Genomic DNA, 16,972 nt, shown 5'->3' with positions numbered 1-16,972 from the left:
AATTTCATGGCTTCTGATTGCAGTTAAAGACAAGTAGGTTATTTTCCTCCTTGTTTATCATTTTAAAAATGGGTATTTTGTTGAAAAAGTGGACCAAAAAAAACCTAACTAGTATCATCAATTATTTTTTAAAAAAACTAGATTAACAACTGCTTATGGTAGATAGGAAAAAATATACACACACTGAAATACACATACATACATACATACATATACCCACTCAACACAAAATCTCTTCACACATGTAGGCATCTTATGCACTAATTCTTAACTACTGCAAACATTGATTAGTCTATTCCAAATTTTCCCCATGTTTACATAGTAAAACAAATATATTACTTAATCTTGAGATTGGACCTCTTCAATGGTCAGTGTTTCTAAAGCTTTCAACCACTTCAAAAGGTATGAAAACTCTGGTAATATCTTTCCTATTAGAGATTTTTTTTCCTAAAAGAAAGTCATTTAATAGCCAGAACCTGACTCTCTTTCTTTTCTCTCTCTATTTCTCTGCCTATAGTGTCTATACATACTTCCTAGTCTTCTTCCTTTCTTCTTTGAAAGAAGAAATTGCTTTTCATTGCCATTCTGTTGCAGAAAGAGAAGGACTAGAGACCCATAGCATATCCATATCAACAGTATGATATCAGTTCATCTTTTGCAATCACAAAAGCTTAATTCTCCTTTATAACAGAGATACCTTTCCTCCCACCCAATGGTTAAGAGCTGAGGAATCTGCATACAATGGCATCCTGGGGTGACTGGGTGGCTCAGTCAGTTAAGTGTCTGCTTTCAGCTCAGGTCATGATCCCAGAAGTTCTCTTCTAGTAAGACAAGAATCCAAGGTTTGAATCCTGACTCTGCCATTGGCCCCCTGAGTGAAACTTGAATTTCTCATTTGTTACATTCTTATCCCAGGGTGGCTGTGAACCCTGGGGAAAATATACCTAACATGGTGGATGCTGTGCTAATTCTTTGTTACTCCTATTGAGAGCTAGAGACTAATTCTCTTCCTTTGGAACACAGTCTGGCCTTAGTAACTTGCCTTTAAGAATAGATCTCTGAGGCCAGGTCATTAGAAGTTTTTTTTAGCTTCTACCCAGGCCTTATGGAACAGTAGCTCTGGAAGCCCCGAGCTGCCATATAAGAAGTTCAACTATCTTGAGACCACTCTGCTAAGCAAGGCCATGTAGAAAGACTTTGAGATTACACAAAAAGGAGATGCCTGTTCAGCCTGAGCTGTTTCAGCCCCAAGGTATTCATGTCATCCTGGTAGAGGCCCTCAAACATTGTGGGGAGCTAAGAAGAGGCACAGGTGATCCCAACAAACTGCCCAAATTGCAGTCATAGCAAAATAAATGATCATCATTGTTTTAAGTCACCAAGTTATACAAGAGTATCCATCCAAGATCCTTGAAGCAGAGACAGTGCATAACTCATCTTCTCCCCCATGATTGTTGAACACAGAGTTTCATAGGTACCTATTCACTCTTCATTGCCAAACAAATATTGTGCTTGTCAGGAGATAGTTATGGAAAACAGAAGTCAGCACTAACTCACCACTGCACTAAGTTGAAAGAAGTCATCTTGATTTGCATGCCATTTGGAAGAGTACCCTTCTGGTCTTTAGCAAGAATTGTAAAGGTCCCCTTTAGAGCTGTGGAGATCCAAACAAACCCATCAGAGAGAACCTCAAGAAGAATCTAATGATGTTAAGACATCAGGAGAATGCAGAAGGAGAACACTCATCTTAATGGGATTCACCTGCATAGGGATGAAGCATTTGGGCAGAAAAGTAGACTTCTACTTTAATTTCCATGATATACGGTCGATGACTTTTACACTATACATAATATTCCCTGCCAAATCACTAGTAGCCTGACGCACACAAATTCCATTTAGTTGCCTTAATAAAACACAGATAGGCTAACAGCACCATTGATTGACCTTGGGGCTGTGGGCAGAGAAGAGGTCTGCGTAGGAGTGTTTACACCTCCCTGAAACCTCTGATGGGACATTAGGTACTTTACATGGATATACTCTTTATGATTTTCGTTCACTTTTTTTTTCAAGGAGCTCAATAAAAAGTCACTGTGAGAAATGAAGAAAGAACTTTCAGAGGAAATGATGGTATCTTTCTTTAAAATATTTACCAAAGGAAATCATATGTGAAGCTATTTTCTTTGTGTGAACAGGATGTCTTCCATACATTTACATTTCCTAGTCTAAGCTTGAGATTCACAAACGTGAATTCATACAGAATCCCAGGCTCCCAAATATGCACAATAGCATGTCAACAAACCAATCTTAAAAAACTGGAAGTAGAAAATGAAACCCTAACTTTTCTACCCTTCCATTCATCATCCTCTTAAGTGATGTTCTTGTTCAGACTATAATTCATTAAAAAACAATAATTAGGTTAAATAGTTTGAATGAGATCTTACAGAATGTCTGAGTTGGAAGGTATCTTCAAGATCATTTTTTATTCTTAGGAGCTAGAACCTCTCTTTAAAGAAACTCTGAAGAAGTCCCTTATGTAAAATAGGTGACATGGAGAGATGCTCTTGTTGGATGGGAGTTGGGTTGGGAGTGGGCTAAGGCATTGTGGTCACTCTTGAAATCCCTCAGCAGAACCTATAGAAGAATATGAAGTGGTCTCTTTTCCATCTTGCAAGATGGCAGGCAAAAAAGCCGAGAAGCCGGATACTAAGGAGAAGAAACCTTAAGTCAAGAAGGCTGATGCTGGTGGCAAGGCAAAGAAGGGTAACCTCAAGGTTAAAATGCCAAAGAAGGGGAAGCTCCACTGCAGCCGAAACCCTGTCCTAGTAAGAGGAATTGTAGATATCCCCAATCAGCTCTGTATTCCAGAAAAGCCATGTATAAGAGGAAGTATTTGGCAGCTAAATCCAGGGTTGAAAAGAAAAAGAAGGAGAAGGTTCTTGCTACTGTTACAAAACCAGTTGGTGGTGACAAGAATGGTGGTACCTGAGTGGTTAAACTTCGCAAAATGCCTAGGTATTACCTGTGCCTCAAAAGCTGTTGAGCCATGGCAAAAAAAACTTTCAGTCAGCATGCGAGAAAGTTGCAAGCTAGCGTCACTCCTGGGACCATTTTGATCATCCTCAGGTGCCACAGAGGCAAGAGGATAGTTTTCCTGAAGCAACTGAGCAGTGGCTTGCTACTTGTGACTGAACCTCTGGCTCTCAACTGAGTTCCTCTGTGAAGAACACACCAGAAATTTATCATTGCCACTTCCACCAAAATTGATATCAGCAGTGTGAAAATCCCCAAACATCTCACTGACGCTTATTTCAAGAAGAAGCAGCTGCGTAAACCCAGACAGCAGGAAGGGGAGATTTTTGACACAGAGAAGGAGAAATACAAGATTACAGAGCAGCGCAAGGTTGATCAGAAAGCTGTGGACTCACAAATTCTGCCAAAAATCAAAGCTGTTCTCAGCTTCAGGGCTACCTCTGCTCTGTGTTTTCTCTCATAAATGGAGTTTGCCCTCACAAATTGATGTTCTAAATTTCTTACAAAGAACCTAGTTAAACAACTGATCCATTTCAAAAAAAAAATGAATATGAAGTGGTTTTCAAAGATGTAAGCCCACGCTTTCTTTTTACAAATTAACAAACTAAGACCTAGAGAAGTTTCATGGGAGCACAATGTCAGACACCTAAGTCAATGGCATTACCAAAACTAGAACCTGAGACTTCTATTCATAGATTAGGCTCCATTGGCTCACTCTTGTCAAGTCTGAACTAATCACTTAACCTGCTGACACTGAGCAGGTGACATAATGTGACGGCAATACATATACACAGCAGAGGCAGCTGGCCACCTTTATCCTGAGGCAGGTACCCAACATATGCAGAAGAGCACCTTCACCTAGCCTCCACTTACCTAAGGGACAAGCCCAAGCATCACCAACCAATCAGCATCACACAAAGACATTGCTCTCCTAATATGAGACAGAAATCATGACCTTTGACCTTTAAAAGACCCACTTCACTCTACTCTCCAAAATCTCATCCCCCCAGAGTCTAAACTCTGTATTGGATTGAGTATTCTGCTTGATAATAACACTATTCCTACTAAGCACTCAATCTTTGGTCTTCTAGTATTTTCTCTTTAATGTTACCCTGCATAATACCACCCACATTCATATGGATATGAACTTACAGGCTGGCTAAATCAAAGTAAACACCAATAAGATACTCAACAGATTCCATCAGAAAAGATGACTATGCTCAGAATATATACTTTTCCATATCCTCAGCAGCATCTCAATTTTCCTAAAGAAAAAAAATTATTTAGAAAATTACCTCTAATTTTACTGTAAATTTCCCATTCAGATACACAGCTAATATAATCTTAGTCATAATAGGTGTTCAGAAATGAAAATGCACAGTTCTTGAGATAGTCTAAGGAGATTAAAACAAAAATAACACAGATGGATCCACACCATCTGAACCTCATCTTCCTCATTCTCCATGGGTTTAACTAATGTCTTTCTGCTGCCAGTTGGCCAGAACATTAAGCCTCACCAATCCAAACATTTGAGTAATTCTGGACTTTTCAGCTAAATTTCTCAGAGCAAGCCAAACATCCACCCACCATACCCCAGACATGACTTCAGAAAATATTTCTCCATTTCCAATCCTTGAAACAGCATGAATCCTGGTTACAGTAACTTTTACCCACCATTTAAATGATTGGATAGTAATAAAGATTTATTAAATCAGCAACTTATTTAGCAATTTAAGCCTTAAATTGTTACAGAAATGTAAAGACGAATGTATTTGTGTGCAGATAATGCTTATGAATAGAAAATTAAAAAAGAAGTTGGTAGCCATAGAGAAGGCTGAACTCAGGTTCCACGGAACAGAATGAATCATGGTCTTTGCTCTTATGATGTTATTATGTAACATCATGTCTAACAACATGAATAAGCAGGTGGGCTCTGAAATTGGACCACTGGAGTTCGAGTTCTAGCCCCACCCCTTACTACTTATGTGACAAATTAAATATCTGTACCTCATAGGGTAGAGATGAGGATCAAAATGAATTAATAATAGTGTCTGGCTCAGAGTAAGATCAAAATAACTGTTAGTTATTAGTTATCTTCCTCAGAGCCTTGTTCATCATAGAGTGGTTGTAGGAATTAAAATAGCATTAGTGGGGCACCTGGGTGGCTCAGTGGTTCAGCATCTGCCTTTGGCTCAGGTTGTGATCCTGGGGTCCTGGGATTGAGTCCCACATCACGCACTCCACAGGGAGCCTGCTTCTCCCTCTGTCTGTGTCTCTGCCTCTCTCTCTCTGTGTCTCATAAATAAATATTTTAAAAATAAAAAATAAAATGGCATTCGTGTGTAAACCATAGTATGTGACAGAAAGAGCACATTACCCAACAAATGTCACTTATTGTTATTAAATCATAGAAATTTAGAAATGAAATGAAAGGAATTTTAAAGATTAACCAGACCAAAACTCTCATTTTAAATATGAGGAAACCCAAAACCAGAGACAGGAAACAAATTGTCCATAGTCACTCAACCAGTATATCATAGGACTAGGATTCCATTCATTCACTTATTCACTCGTTCATTCACCCATTTATATGCATTTATATGTTCAACAAGTATTAGCGATACATGCTTTCATTTATAGTTTCAGGTATAGGTTTCCAGTTTCTGGTGTAAGATACGGTGGAGAAGAAAATGGACAAGTCTGTGGGATTTGATTCTTGATATTAATTTGGTGCACTTTCTGCTAGCATGCTTGTAGTGTGGACTTGAACTAGATCAAGAATAGACTTGATACCAGGATGTCTGGAGGGCTCAGTCAGTTAACCACCCAACTCTGTTTTAGCTCAGGTTATGATCTTAGGGTCATGAGATCAAGCCCCGAGATGATCAGGGTGGAATCTGCTTCAGATTCTCTCCCTCCCTTTGCCCCTCCCCCTGCTTGTGTGTTCTCTCTCTCTCAAATAAAGAATAGACCTGATACCAATCTGAAAATACTCCTATAGTACTTCCAAATTCGTTCTATGAGGCCAGCATCACCTTAATTCCAAAACCAGACAAAGACCCCACCAAAAGGGAGAATTACAGACCAATATCCCTGATGAACATGGATGCAAAAATTCTCAACAAGATACTGGCCAATAGGATCCAACAGTACATTAAGACAATTATTCACCATGACCAAGTAGGATTTATCCCTGGGACACAAGGCTGGTTCAACACCCATAAAACAATCAATGTGATTCATCATATCAGCAAGAGAAAAACCAAAAACCATATGATCCTCTCATTAGATGCAGAGAAAGCATTTGACAAAATACAGCATCCATTCCTGATCAAAACTCTTCAGAGTGTAGGGAGAGAGGGAACATTCCTCCACATCTTAAAAGCCATCTATGAAAAGCCCACAGCAAATATCATTCTCAATGGGGAAGCACTGGGACCCTTTCCCCTAAGATCAGGAACAAGACAGGGATGTCCACTCTCACCACTGCTATTCAACATAGTACTGGAAGTCCTAGCCTCAGCAATCAGACAACAAAAAGACATTAAAGGCATTCAAATTGGCAAAGAAGAAGTCAAACTCTCCCTCTTCGCCGATGACATGATACTCTACATAGAAAACCCAAAAGTCTCCACCCCAAGATTGCTAGAACTCATACAGCAATTCGGTAGCGTGGCAGGATACAAAATCAATGCCCAGAAATCAGTGGCATTTCTATACACTAACAATGAGACTGAAGAAAGAGAAATTAAGGAGTCAATCCCATTTACAATTGCACCCAAAAGCATAAGATACCTAGGAATAAACCTAACCAAAGATGTAAAGGATCTATACCCTCAAAACTATAGAACACTTCTGAAAGAAATTGAGGAAGACACAAAGAGATGGAAAAATATTCCATGCTCATGGATTGGCAGAATTAATATTGTGAAAATGTCAATGTTACCCAGGGCAATATACACGTTTAATGCAATCCCTATCAAAATACCATGGACTTTCTTCAGAGAGTTAGAACAAATTATTTTAAGATTTGTGTGGAATCAGAAAAGACCCCGAATAGCCAGGGGAATTTTAAAAAAGAAAACCATATCTGGGGGCATCACAATGCCAGATTTCAGGTTGTACTACAAAGCTGTGGTCATCAAGACAGTGTGGTACTGGCACAAAAACAGACACATAGGTCAGTGGAACAGAATAGAGAACCCAGAAGTGGACCCTGAACTTTATGGTGAACTAATATTCGATAAAGGAGGAAAGACAATACATTGGAAGAAAGTCTCTTCAATAAATGGTGCTGGGAAAATTGGACATCCACATGCAGAAGAATGAAACTAGACCACTCTCTTGCACCATACACAAAGATAAACTCAAAATGGATGAAAGATCTAAATGTGAGACAAGATTCCATCAAAATCCTAGAGAAGAACACAGGCAACACCCTTTTTGAACTCGGCCACAGTAGCTTCTTGCAAGATACATCCACAAAGGCAAAAGAAACAAAAGCAAAAATGAACTATTGGGACTTCATCAAGAAAAGAAGCTTTTGCACAGCAAAGGATACAGTCAACAAAACTAAAACACAACCTACAGAATGGGAGAAGATATTTGCAAATGACATATCAGATAAAGGGCTAGTTTCAAAGATCTATAAAGAACTTATTAAACTCAATATCAAAGAAGCAAACAATCCAATCATGAAATGGGCAAAAGACATGAAGAGAAATCTCACAGAGGAAGACATAGACATGGCCAACATGCATATGAGAAAATGCTCTGCATCACTTGCCATCAGGGAAATACAAATCAAAACCACCTCACACCGGTGAGAATGGGGCAAATTAACAAGGCAGGAAACAACAAATGTTGGAGAGGATGAGGAGAAAAGGGAACCCTCTTACACTGTTGGTGGGAATGTGAACTGGTGCAGCCACTCTGGAAAACTGTGTGGAGGTTCCTCAAAGAGTTAAAAATAGACCTGCCCTACGACCCAGCAATTGCACTGCTGGGGATTTACCCCAAAGATATAGATGCAGTGAAACGCCGGGACACCTGCACCCCGATGTTTATAGCAGCAATGGCCACAACAGCCAAACTGTGGAAGGAGCCTCGGTGTCCAACGAAAAATGAATGGATAAAGAAGATGTGGTTTATGTATACAATGGAATATTACTCAGCTATTAGAAATGACAAATACCCACCATTTGCTTCAACGTGGATGGAACTGGAGGGTATTATGCTGAATGAAGTAAGTCAGTCGGAGAAGGACAAACATTATATGTTCTCATTCATTTGGGGAATATAAATAATAGTGAAAGGGAATATAAGGGAAGGGAGAAGAAATGTGTGGGAAATATCAGAAAGGGAGACAGAACATAAAGACTGCTAACTCTGGGAAATGAACTAGGGGTGGTAGAAGGGGAGGAGGGCGGGAGGTGGGAGTGAATGGGTGACGGGCACTGGGGTTATTCTGTATGTTAGTAAATTGAACACCAATAAAAAATAAATTAAAAAAAAAGAAAATACTCCTATAACTAGCTTTATCTTCTTAGATAAACAACTTCAGCTCTCTGTGCCTCAATTTATTCAAAGATAAAATGGGAAGGCTGTTCTAAAAGCCATTTCAGATATATTACATAATCATTCTTCCTATGACTTGGTCTTTTATTAATTAATCTAATTCTTGATCAATTAGAATACTTTGTACTCCTCAAAGATCTCCATCTCCAAAAAAGAGTGAATTAACACCTGTTGATAAGCTACCTGATTTATTCAGACCAAATTTCTGTTTCTATAGTCAGACAAGTTCAGATGAAAAAATAATAATAATCTCTCCTGTTTCTGAACCAAACACCATAATTTCCCATGTTCTGAGATGCTTCACTAACTGTAAAACACTTGACTTTTTCAGCGAAGCTGCTCCAAGGAGAGGTCTGCAAAACCCAGCTAATTATTTGGAATGAGTCTGATGAAAACACAAGCCTTGTGGTTTTCAAGGGAAACAGTAAATACTTCCAAAACACCATAACTTTTCAGATATCCTTATTCAAAACTATCTGGCACTTCATCTGAGAAAAAAGCAATAATACTTTCAGACAGGTCTGGCATCTTAAAAACCAATGTGTGTATTAAGTATTTAGCCTCTTACAAAAATTCAAAATAAAATTTTAAGAGTTCCCATTTACTTGTGATATTTCAGATTAAACTTTATCCCAGAGAAAAGCAACTTCACTATAATTTTCAAGCTTCTGTGCTTAACAAGATATATCGTTTCTATTCTACATTCTCTGATGGAGCAAGTGCAATGTGGGAAAGACTCACATGGCAAGAAATTGAAGCTTACCTCTAGACAACCATCTGAGACGTGCAGACCAACACACACACACACACACACACACACACACACATCCAAGTCTGAGAAGAACTGAGTCCTATCAATAGCTGCATGAGCTCGAAAGCAGAACTTCTCAAGTTGAGCTTTGAGATGACTGCAGTGCAGCCCACACCTTGATAGAAGCTCATGAAAGGACCAGCTAGGATGTGCCCAGGTCTTAACCTGCAAAAACCCATAACACAACCCATGTGTTTTGTTTTGAGCCAGTTGGTTTGGGGGTAATTTTTTATACAGCAATAGCTACCTAATACTTCACTCCAGAGCGCACGCACACACACACACACAAACACAATTTTAGAAAAATCAATCCTAGTCATCTAAGGTACTAGGTCTCTTCATATATAGGCTTGCCACTATTTTTTGAGCCAAACCAGATCAAGGTAATAAGTACACTGATAGTTTCATATCCTTCTTTCCCAATAGAATTGGCCCAGAACGATTTCTCTATAAGCCTGGTCTCTTCTATACAGAGTGAGCTTCAGACTTAACTTTATGACTTTTCCCTTACCCCCTGTTTGTGTAATTCCCAAGACAAGAATTCCTTACTCTTTATTTAGCCACTAAAATAGATGAACACAGATTGAACACTGGGCAAATGGCCTGGCTGATCTTTTACTGTCCTCTCTCCTGGAGAGCTGGCACTGAGCTCTCTACCTCTGGCCACTCTGTGAAGATCTGTTCCAATCCTATATCTGCCTGTAATTGGAAAGCTGCTACCTATCTGAGACAGAGGATAGAAAAAGAGAATCCAAAACAGGTAAATATTTTAATCACTAGAAGGGATTTTACTGATCATGTTGACCTTCCAAAAGATTGCCCCCAAAAGTTGATGGATTGAGCAACTGTGAGTTTGTTGGAACTACTTTTGGAAGAGAAACAAAGAGTGTCAAATGGAGTAATTAAAGGAAAGAGTTATAAATTGTAAGGTTCTGGGTTGCATTTTTTAAAAGGCAGGTCTTGGAAGGCATGAAACAAAGTGTATGACATTGTAGCTTTGGAGTGGTCAGCACAGCAAGTTCAGCAAAGGATCTTAATGAGCCTTGATAAGCAGCCTGTTAGTTTTGTTTAGCAGGGGGGAAGTTTTAGGTGGAAGTCACATAACATAAAATTAGCCATTTTAAAGTAAACAATCCAGTGACAACTAGCATAATCATAATGTTGTGCAATCACCACCTCTACCTAATTGCAGAACATAAAGGAAAACCCACACCCACAGCAGTTGCTCCCCATACCCAGTACCACCACCCCCACGGGTTTCTGACACTATGGATTTATGTATTCTGGGTACTTCTTCTAATTGGAATCAAACAATATATGTCCTTTTGCATTTGGTATAGTCTGCTTAGCTTTAATAAATTATTTGGTCAACAGTCTTACCTTCTAGCGGCAAATATTACTTGGAGTAAGTTATGTTTTTCCTGGTCCCCCTACTATATATCACAGAAACATGAAAGTATGCTTGATCATAGAAGTATTCAGCACAGGGACAGGGAAGTATTATGGTTTTACTTCTAAGTCCCCCATTTTGGTCATTGTTCAAGTTCGTGAACAAGATCCATCCAGATCTGCAAAGATATTTAATGGGGCTTCCTATGGTAGTGATTTTGGCCTCCCATACTTTCTTTTGCTTTTTGTTCTAGAATATCATTTCCTGGATCATTTGATTGGTGCCCAGCGACATTTAAGTGTCTGGAGGCCATATATTTGAGCACTGTAACTAGGACAGATGCTCAGAGAAGGAATGTGATTAGAGTTTATAGTCCACTTTCATGCTGGAATCTAAGACTTCCCAAATTAAATCAAGAAAATAATTTCCCTCCCTAATCCAAAGAGAAGAAAGAGCCAGATATTGGGGTATTAACCAATCAGTAGTAACCAATGATTTCTTTGGTCCCTAGACCTTGTTAGTAATATTGAAGATAGTAGAGAGGTCTATAGATACCTAAGTACTAAGTACAAATGTCTTCCTTGGACTCATTTCACCTTGAAACAGCCAGTATTACATATTTATCTTAACCTACCACTTGTCAGATTTCATAGGCCTCTTGGACAAAAGGCTCTATGGTTTCAGTATGTTGTCTAACTCTTCTGTTCTTCTCTAAACCACACCCTGTAAGACACTCCCATTTGGGGAAATTCTCATAAAATATGAAAAGAAGGGATTTCAGTACAGAAAAAAAAGGCCTTCCAGAGTACTCCATCAGGTGTTAGAGGCTTTGGACTCTAAATGAGACTTAGTTTTTCTCCTTGATTTAAATTATCTAAAGATCTCTTTTTCTGAGAAGAACTTCATAGCCCAAGATAAAACCTGGATGATATCAGAGATTATCCTGAATTCAAGTAAAAGTTTAACAAGATGACAAATCTATACCCAATTGGTGGGTAGTAGTCAACAGATTTTTTTACTGCAAATTCAATAGCAGATATTATGAACCATTCAATGATACCTTTTCAGGAAAAAATACCCCAGTAGGGTTATCAAATAGTATGGGAAAGTACTGGACCACTCATAATGAGTGGCACAGAGTCAGGAGTTGAAATTTGAATTCAGAGATCATCAAGTATGGCTAAATCAAAATAACTGGGTTTTAGCATAGGTAAAGAGCTTTTCTTATAATGTCCAGAAAAAAAATAGAAGTGTCCAAAAATGCACCATTTGTTCCCTAAATCATTCCCAAGCTCTATTTCTAAAAAGGCGCACTTACAAAGGTAAGTTCACAATTTTTTTCTATTATTCCTCCTTTATAAGGTGAAGTCCATCTTTGTGCTACCAGGAAATCCAAACATAGATTTTGTTTTCAAAGTATCTTAACAGCTTGATTCTTCTGATTTGGGAATTTTATCTTGGAAAGCTAAAAATCAAGAAGGGATACCAAAGGGGAAGAAATAGGAAAATAAATGGTCACATCCAAAGGCAAAAATTAGTTATAAGCAATATTTTTAAGCCCAAGAAAACTTAATGATTTTTAGAAATGTACTTTTGTCAACGAAAGGGGAAATTTTTGTCAAAATGATTCAAAATATGCCCCCCAAATTAGAGATGTAACAGAATACTTTGGTGATGAGAAGTAACCTCCGTTATTTAGACACAGAATAATTTAGTCATTTTAAATTTATATATTTATTAAATTTAAGATTTTATTTACTTATTTAAGAGAGAGAGAGTGCATGCACAAGAAAGAGAGGGAGAAAGAGAGGGAGGATGAGGGGTGGGGAGGAGCAGAGGGAGAGGGTGAAGCCGACTCCGCCCGATGTGGGACTCAACCTCCCAACTCCAGGATTATGACCTGAATCAAAGGCAGACACTTAACTGACTGAGCCACCCAGGCTCTCCAAGATCAACTCTTCTTTTTTAAAAGAATTATACATTACAAGTTCATATAATCAAATATGATTCTATATTCTTGCAATTTTATTTTTTTAAGATATTATTTTTAAGTAATCTCCACACACAACATGAGGCTCGAACTTACAACCCTGAAACCAAGAGTGGCATGCTCCCCTGGCTGAGCTAGCCAGGCACCCCAATATATTCTTGTAATTTTAAATAATTTTTATAAACAATAACTTACTAAACCCATAGAATTTAGGTAGAAATTCTTTAATTTTTAGAAAGTCTTAAATTGTGAGAAATGAAATCCAAATCTGTCTTAAGTAAAATATTGTACTAATATTACTTGTACACATTGCTAAAATCAGAGAGAAGGAGAATTGTTTTTAAGCTAAAATTTAATCTAATTTGACTAAGAGGTATCTGTTTATCAGGAATATTAAATAAATTATTTTAATATGAATTAATTTCTGTAATCATATATGCAAAAAGTACACCTGTAAGCTCTCTCAGGACAGAAGAGGTCTCTTTCCCTGACCTTAGAATCCTCAGTTCTATGGGTATTCTATTCATACAGCAAACTGTCTTTTGCAGTAAAGGAAACTGTGTTTCCCGACTCCTAGGCCACATCTCTCATGTTTTTCTCCACCAGCAAGACTTACTCTGAGTGAGTGTAAAGATACACCCCTCCATTCCTGTCTCCTCATTCTCTCTCTCTCTCTCTCTCTCTCTCTCTCACGCATGCATGCACAAACACACACATCCCTAATCAGTGATTTACAGTCTGACTGTGCAAATGGGCCCTCTCAAACAGCCCTGATTCTCCTTTCAAAGAGCCTGATTCATGTGGGAACCAAGCAGAGCTGGCTCCCTCTGCCTGAAGATGCCATTCCAGAAATGGCCCTGACATCTCAACTGTGCTCTCAGAAACGAATGTCATCTTGAGCTCAGTTCTAACCGGATTATGGCAGCCACTTCTGCCAAGCTTGGGTCTCACTCATTTCAAATGAGTTTTTTTCTTTGCCAAAAAGGTCCCAACTCTGTCTTCTCACCAGTCCCCATATCTACCCCCTGAAAACAATCAGAAGACCTCTTTTTGAATACCTGAAGTGCTACCATATGCAACCATACTACTCTTACACTTTCCAGGAGCCAAAGTTGACACCTACTGCCCCCTCCAATGACTGACTGAAGAAAACACGAGCTGAGGGCTACTAATACACTGTTCAAACATCCATGGAATATCTATCATGTTCTGGTCTTCATCTCCTTAATATATATGGTCACTTAAAGGATCTACATAACTTATCTCATAAGAACTCTTCAGAGTATGCATTATAATTTCCACTTTTATAGGAAGTAGAAAGGAAAAGTGAAGTTCAAAGATTTTAAAGAAACTTACCCCAAATTGGACTACTACCAAGAACCCAGATTTGGTGGAAATCAAATGTGACATGATGGCAAATACTTTGATGTTTGGCAGATGCCTTGATGTTTCCCTATAAATGAAACCAAGAGCTGGCCAACCTGGGTCCCACTGTGCTGGCCATCTTTCCTACAGAGAACCAAGGAGGGTAAGCTGCCATCATGTGTGTGCCCCATGCATGGCACTGCCACTCATGGACCTGTTTTCTATACATTCATTTAGAACTTGAAAAAAAGAAAGAAAACGTAAATATTCCTAAGAGTATCACAGTGATTGAAACTCATGTTAAAGTGTAAGTTGAGGATGGCTATAGGCCCACTGCCTTTTTAATTTTTTTTTAAGATTGTATTTATTTGAGACAGAGAGAGATCACAAGTGGGGGGAGGGTCAGAGGGACTCCAGGATCACGACCTGAGCTGAAAGCAGACACTTAACTGACTGAGCCACCCAGCCACCCTACCCACTGCCTATTTTTATAGAGGTCAGGAGCTAAAGGTGGTTTTTATGTTTTTAAATCATTAGAAAAAATAAAAGAATAAGAATATTTTGTGACATGCGAACATGTCACATGATGTGAAATCCAAATTTCCATGTTCATAAATAAAATTTTATCAGAACACCTACACTTGTTCATTTAGGTATGATCTGTGGCTGTTTCGGCACTACAATAGCAGAGTTGCATAGCTATCACAGAGATCATATAGCCGGCAAAGTCTAAAATACTTACTATCTGGTTCTTTCCAGGAAAAAAGGAAATGCTGATCCCTCGTGTAAATGATTTATAAGAGAGCCATTTTAAAAGCAAGAGTTTCTGTTTTGTTTGAAAGGGCTAAGGAAGGAAGAAGGGAGGAGTGCAGGGATAAATGGATGTTTAAAACCAAGAGAAGTGGTGTCATGGTGAGGGGAAAACAAAGAATTCAGAAAGAAAAAGATTTATCAGCCTCATAATGTGGCTTAAGTCCACCGTAGGCATGGGAAAGAAAATGCCAACTATCCACTTTAATCAATCAATTCTAATACAAATAAAAGTGATGATAATAATTAACATAATAATAGCTAGTGTAATAAATAGCACTTCATATGGGCTTGGCACTGCGCTAAGTGCTTTGTATGCTTAATCTCATGGTAACTCTTACCAGGATCCTATGTGATAAATACTACTACTACTTCACTTTTCAAATGAAATTAAGGAACAGAAAGGTTGAGTAATTTGCCCAATGTCGCATAATCTGAACTGAGAACCTACTGAATGAAGGAAGGGCATAGAAAAACTCTTGCAAATCACTATTATCCCTTTAAAAGCATTCACTTTGCCAAGCATACCAATATTGATTACAAGAGTTAACTAGCTTTTTTTATTTTTATTTTTTTTTTTTTCTGGAATGGTCCTAGAGCTAGAGGTTTAGTCTTTGATTTTAATGACCAAGTTTCCAGCCTTTGAAGGGGTATTAGATTTTACAAGTCATATAAGATTAAGTCCTGTGAATGATCAGGCTGGGAAGGTAATGGTCTGAGTTAAAAACAAGGTGTTTCTGTCACTTTGAGTAGTGTCTCCCTTGGCGAGACTCTGCCTAACTTGAAAGATAATTCCACGAGAGATACTGTTAGAGAAAGGAAAGACTCAATTCTTGTCTTTGTAGATCTTCCAATCAAACTAACTCTGTAAGTCAGTTATGACTTTAAATCACTGAAAATTCTAACCTTAACATTCCATTCTTTTTTCTTTGTAATAGCCAGTTCTTTTCCATGGTGCAAACTATTCAAGCAATCTTGAAAGATACACATTTTAGAGTCAAAAAGGAAATATTCTTATTCCATCATTGTTGGCTGTGTGATCTTGAATAACTTCCCTGAACTTCAGCCTCTTCATCTGCTTTTTTTTTCTTTATTTATTCATGAGATACATGAGACACACACACACACACAGAGAGAGAGAGAGAGAGAGAGAGAGAGAGAGAGAGAGAGGCAGAGACATAGGCAGAGGGAGAAGCAGGCTCCCTGCAGGGACTCGATCCCAGGACCCAGGGATCACACCCTGAGCCAAAGGCAGATGCTCAACCACCAAGCCACCCAAGTGTCCCTATCTCCTCGTCTGTTAAATGAGGACACCTTGTAACTCTCCCAAGGGGAGGTCTGGGAGGGAATGAAGCCTAATGTCTTAAAGTGTCCATTGTATACAAGGAATCAATTTCTCTCCATGCATCTAGAATAGTACTCATTATTTATCATCATTGGGACAATTAAGAACACAGTCAACTCAAATCATTTTCTATATTCTGTGGTTCAGATACAACCAGGTACCAGGTGAGAAAGATTACATGCAGACTCAATCAAATATAGATGCTGTAAATAAGTAATCAGCATAACACATGGCATGTGGAAGGTGCTTGGTACTACAGGTTTCTTTGCCTCTCTACAGCAGGTTAGAAACCGAGCTGAGGGGATCCCTGGGCGGCTTAGTGGTTTAACTCCTGCCTTCGGCCCAGGGCATGGTCCTGGGTCTCAGGATCGAGTCCCACGTCGGGCTCCCTGCATGGGGCCTACTTCTCTCTCTCTGTGTGTCTCTCATGAATAAATAAAACCTTTAAAAAAAAGAAGCTGAGGTGCTCACCAAAGACAACACAACAGTGTGTAGGCCCTTCTACACACTGATCCTCAACGCCAGCTTCGTGGCACTCAGGGGTTCCAGAATGGCAATTCTTTTCCTGTAAGAAGGCACTTTTGAACATGGTAGAAGACGGGTATCGATTGGCGGAGAGGAGAGGGGGAAGCATTCCATCAGGCGTTTCACAGG

At 38.9% G+C, this 16,972-nt stretch overlaps 1 pseudogene; it reads left to right on the top strand.

Moving 5' to 3' along the window:
• The first annotated feature begins 2,672 nt into the window (after positions 1-2,672).
• Positions 2,673-3,568, top strand: LOC112671527 (60S ribosomal protein L6-like; annotated as a pseudogene).
• Positions 3,569-16,972: the final 13,404 nt, after the last annotated feature.

The sequence above is a fragment of the Canis lupus genome, chromosome 5 (assembly GCF_003254725.2).
Source record: "Canis lupus dingo isolate Sandy chromosome 5, ASM325472v2, whole genome shotgun sequence".
In the NCBI taxonomy this organism is placed as follows: Eukaryota; Metazoa; Chordata; class Mammalia; order Carnivora; family Canidae; genus Canis; species Canis lupus.
The sequence above is the reverse complement of the archived record's forward strand: the minus strand, read 5'-3'. Positions and strand labels throughout refer to the sequence as shown.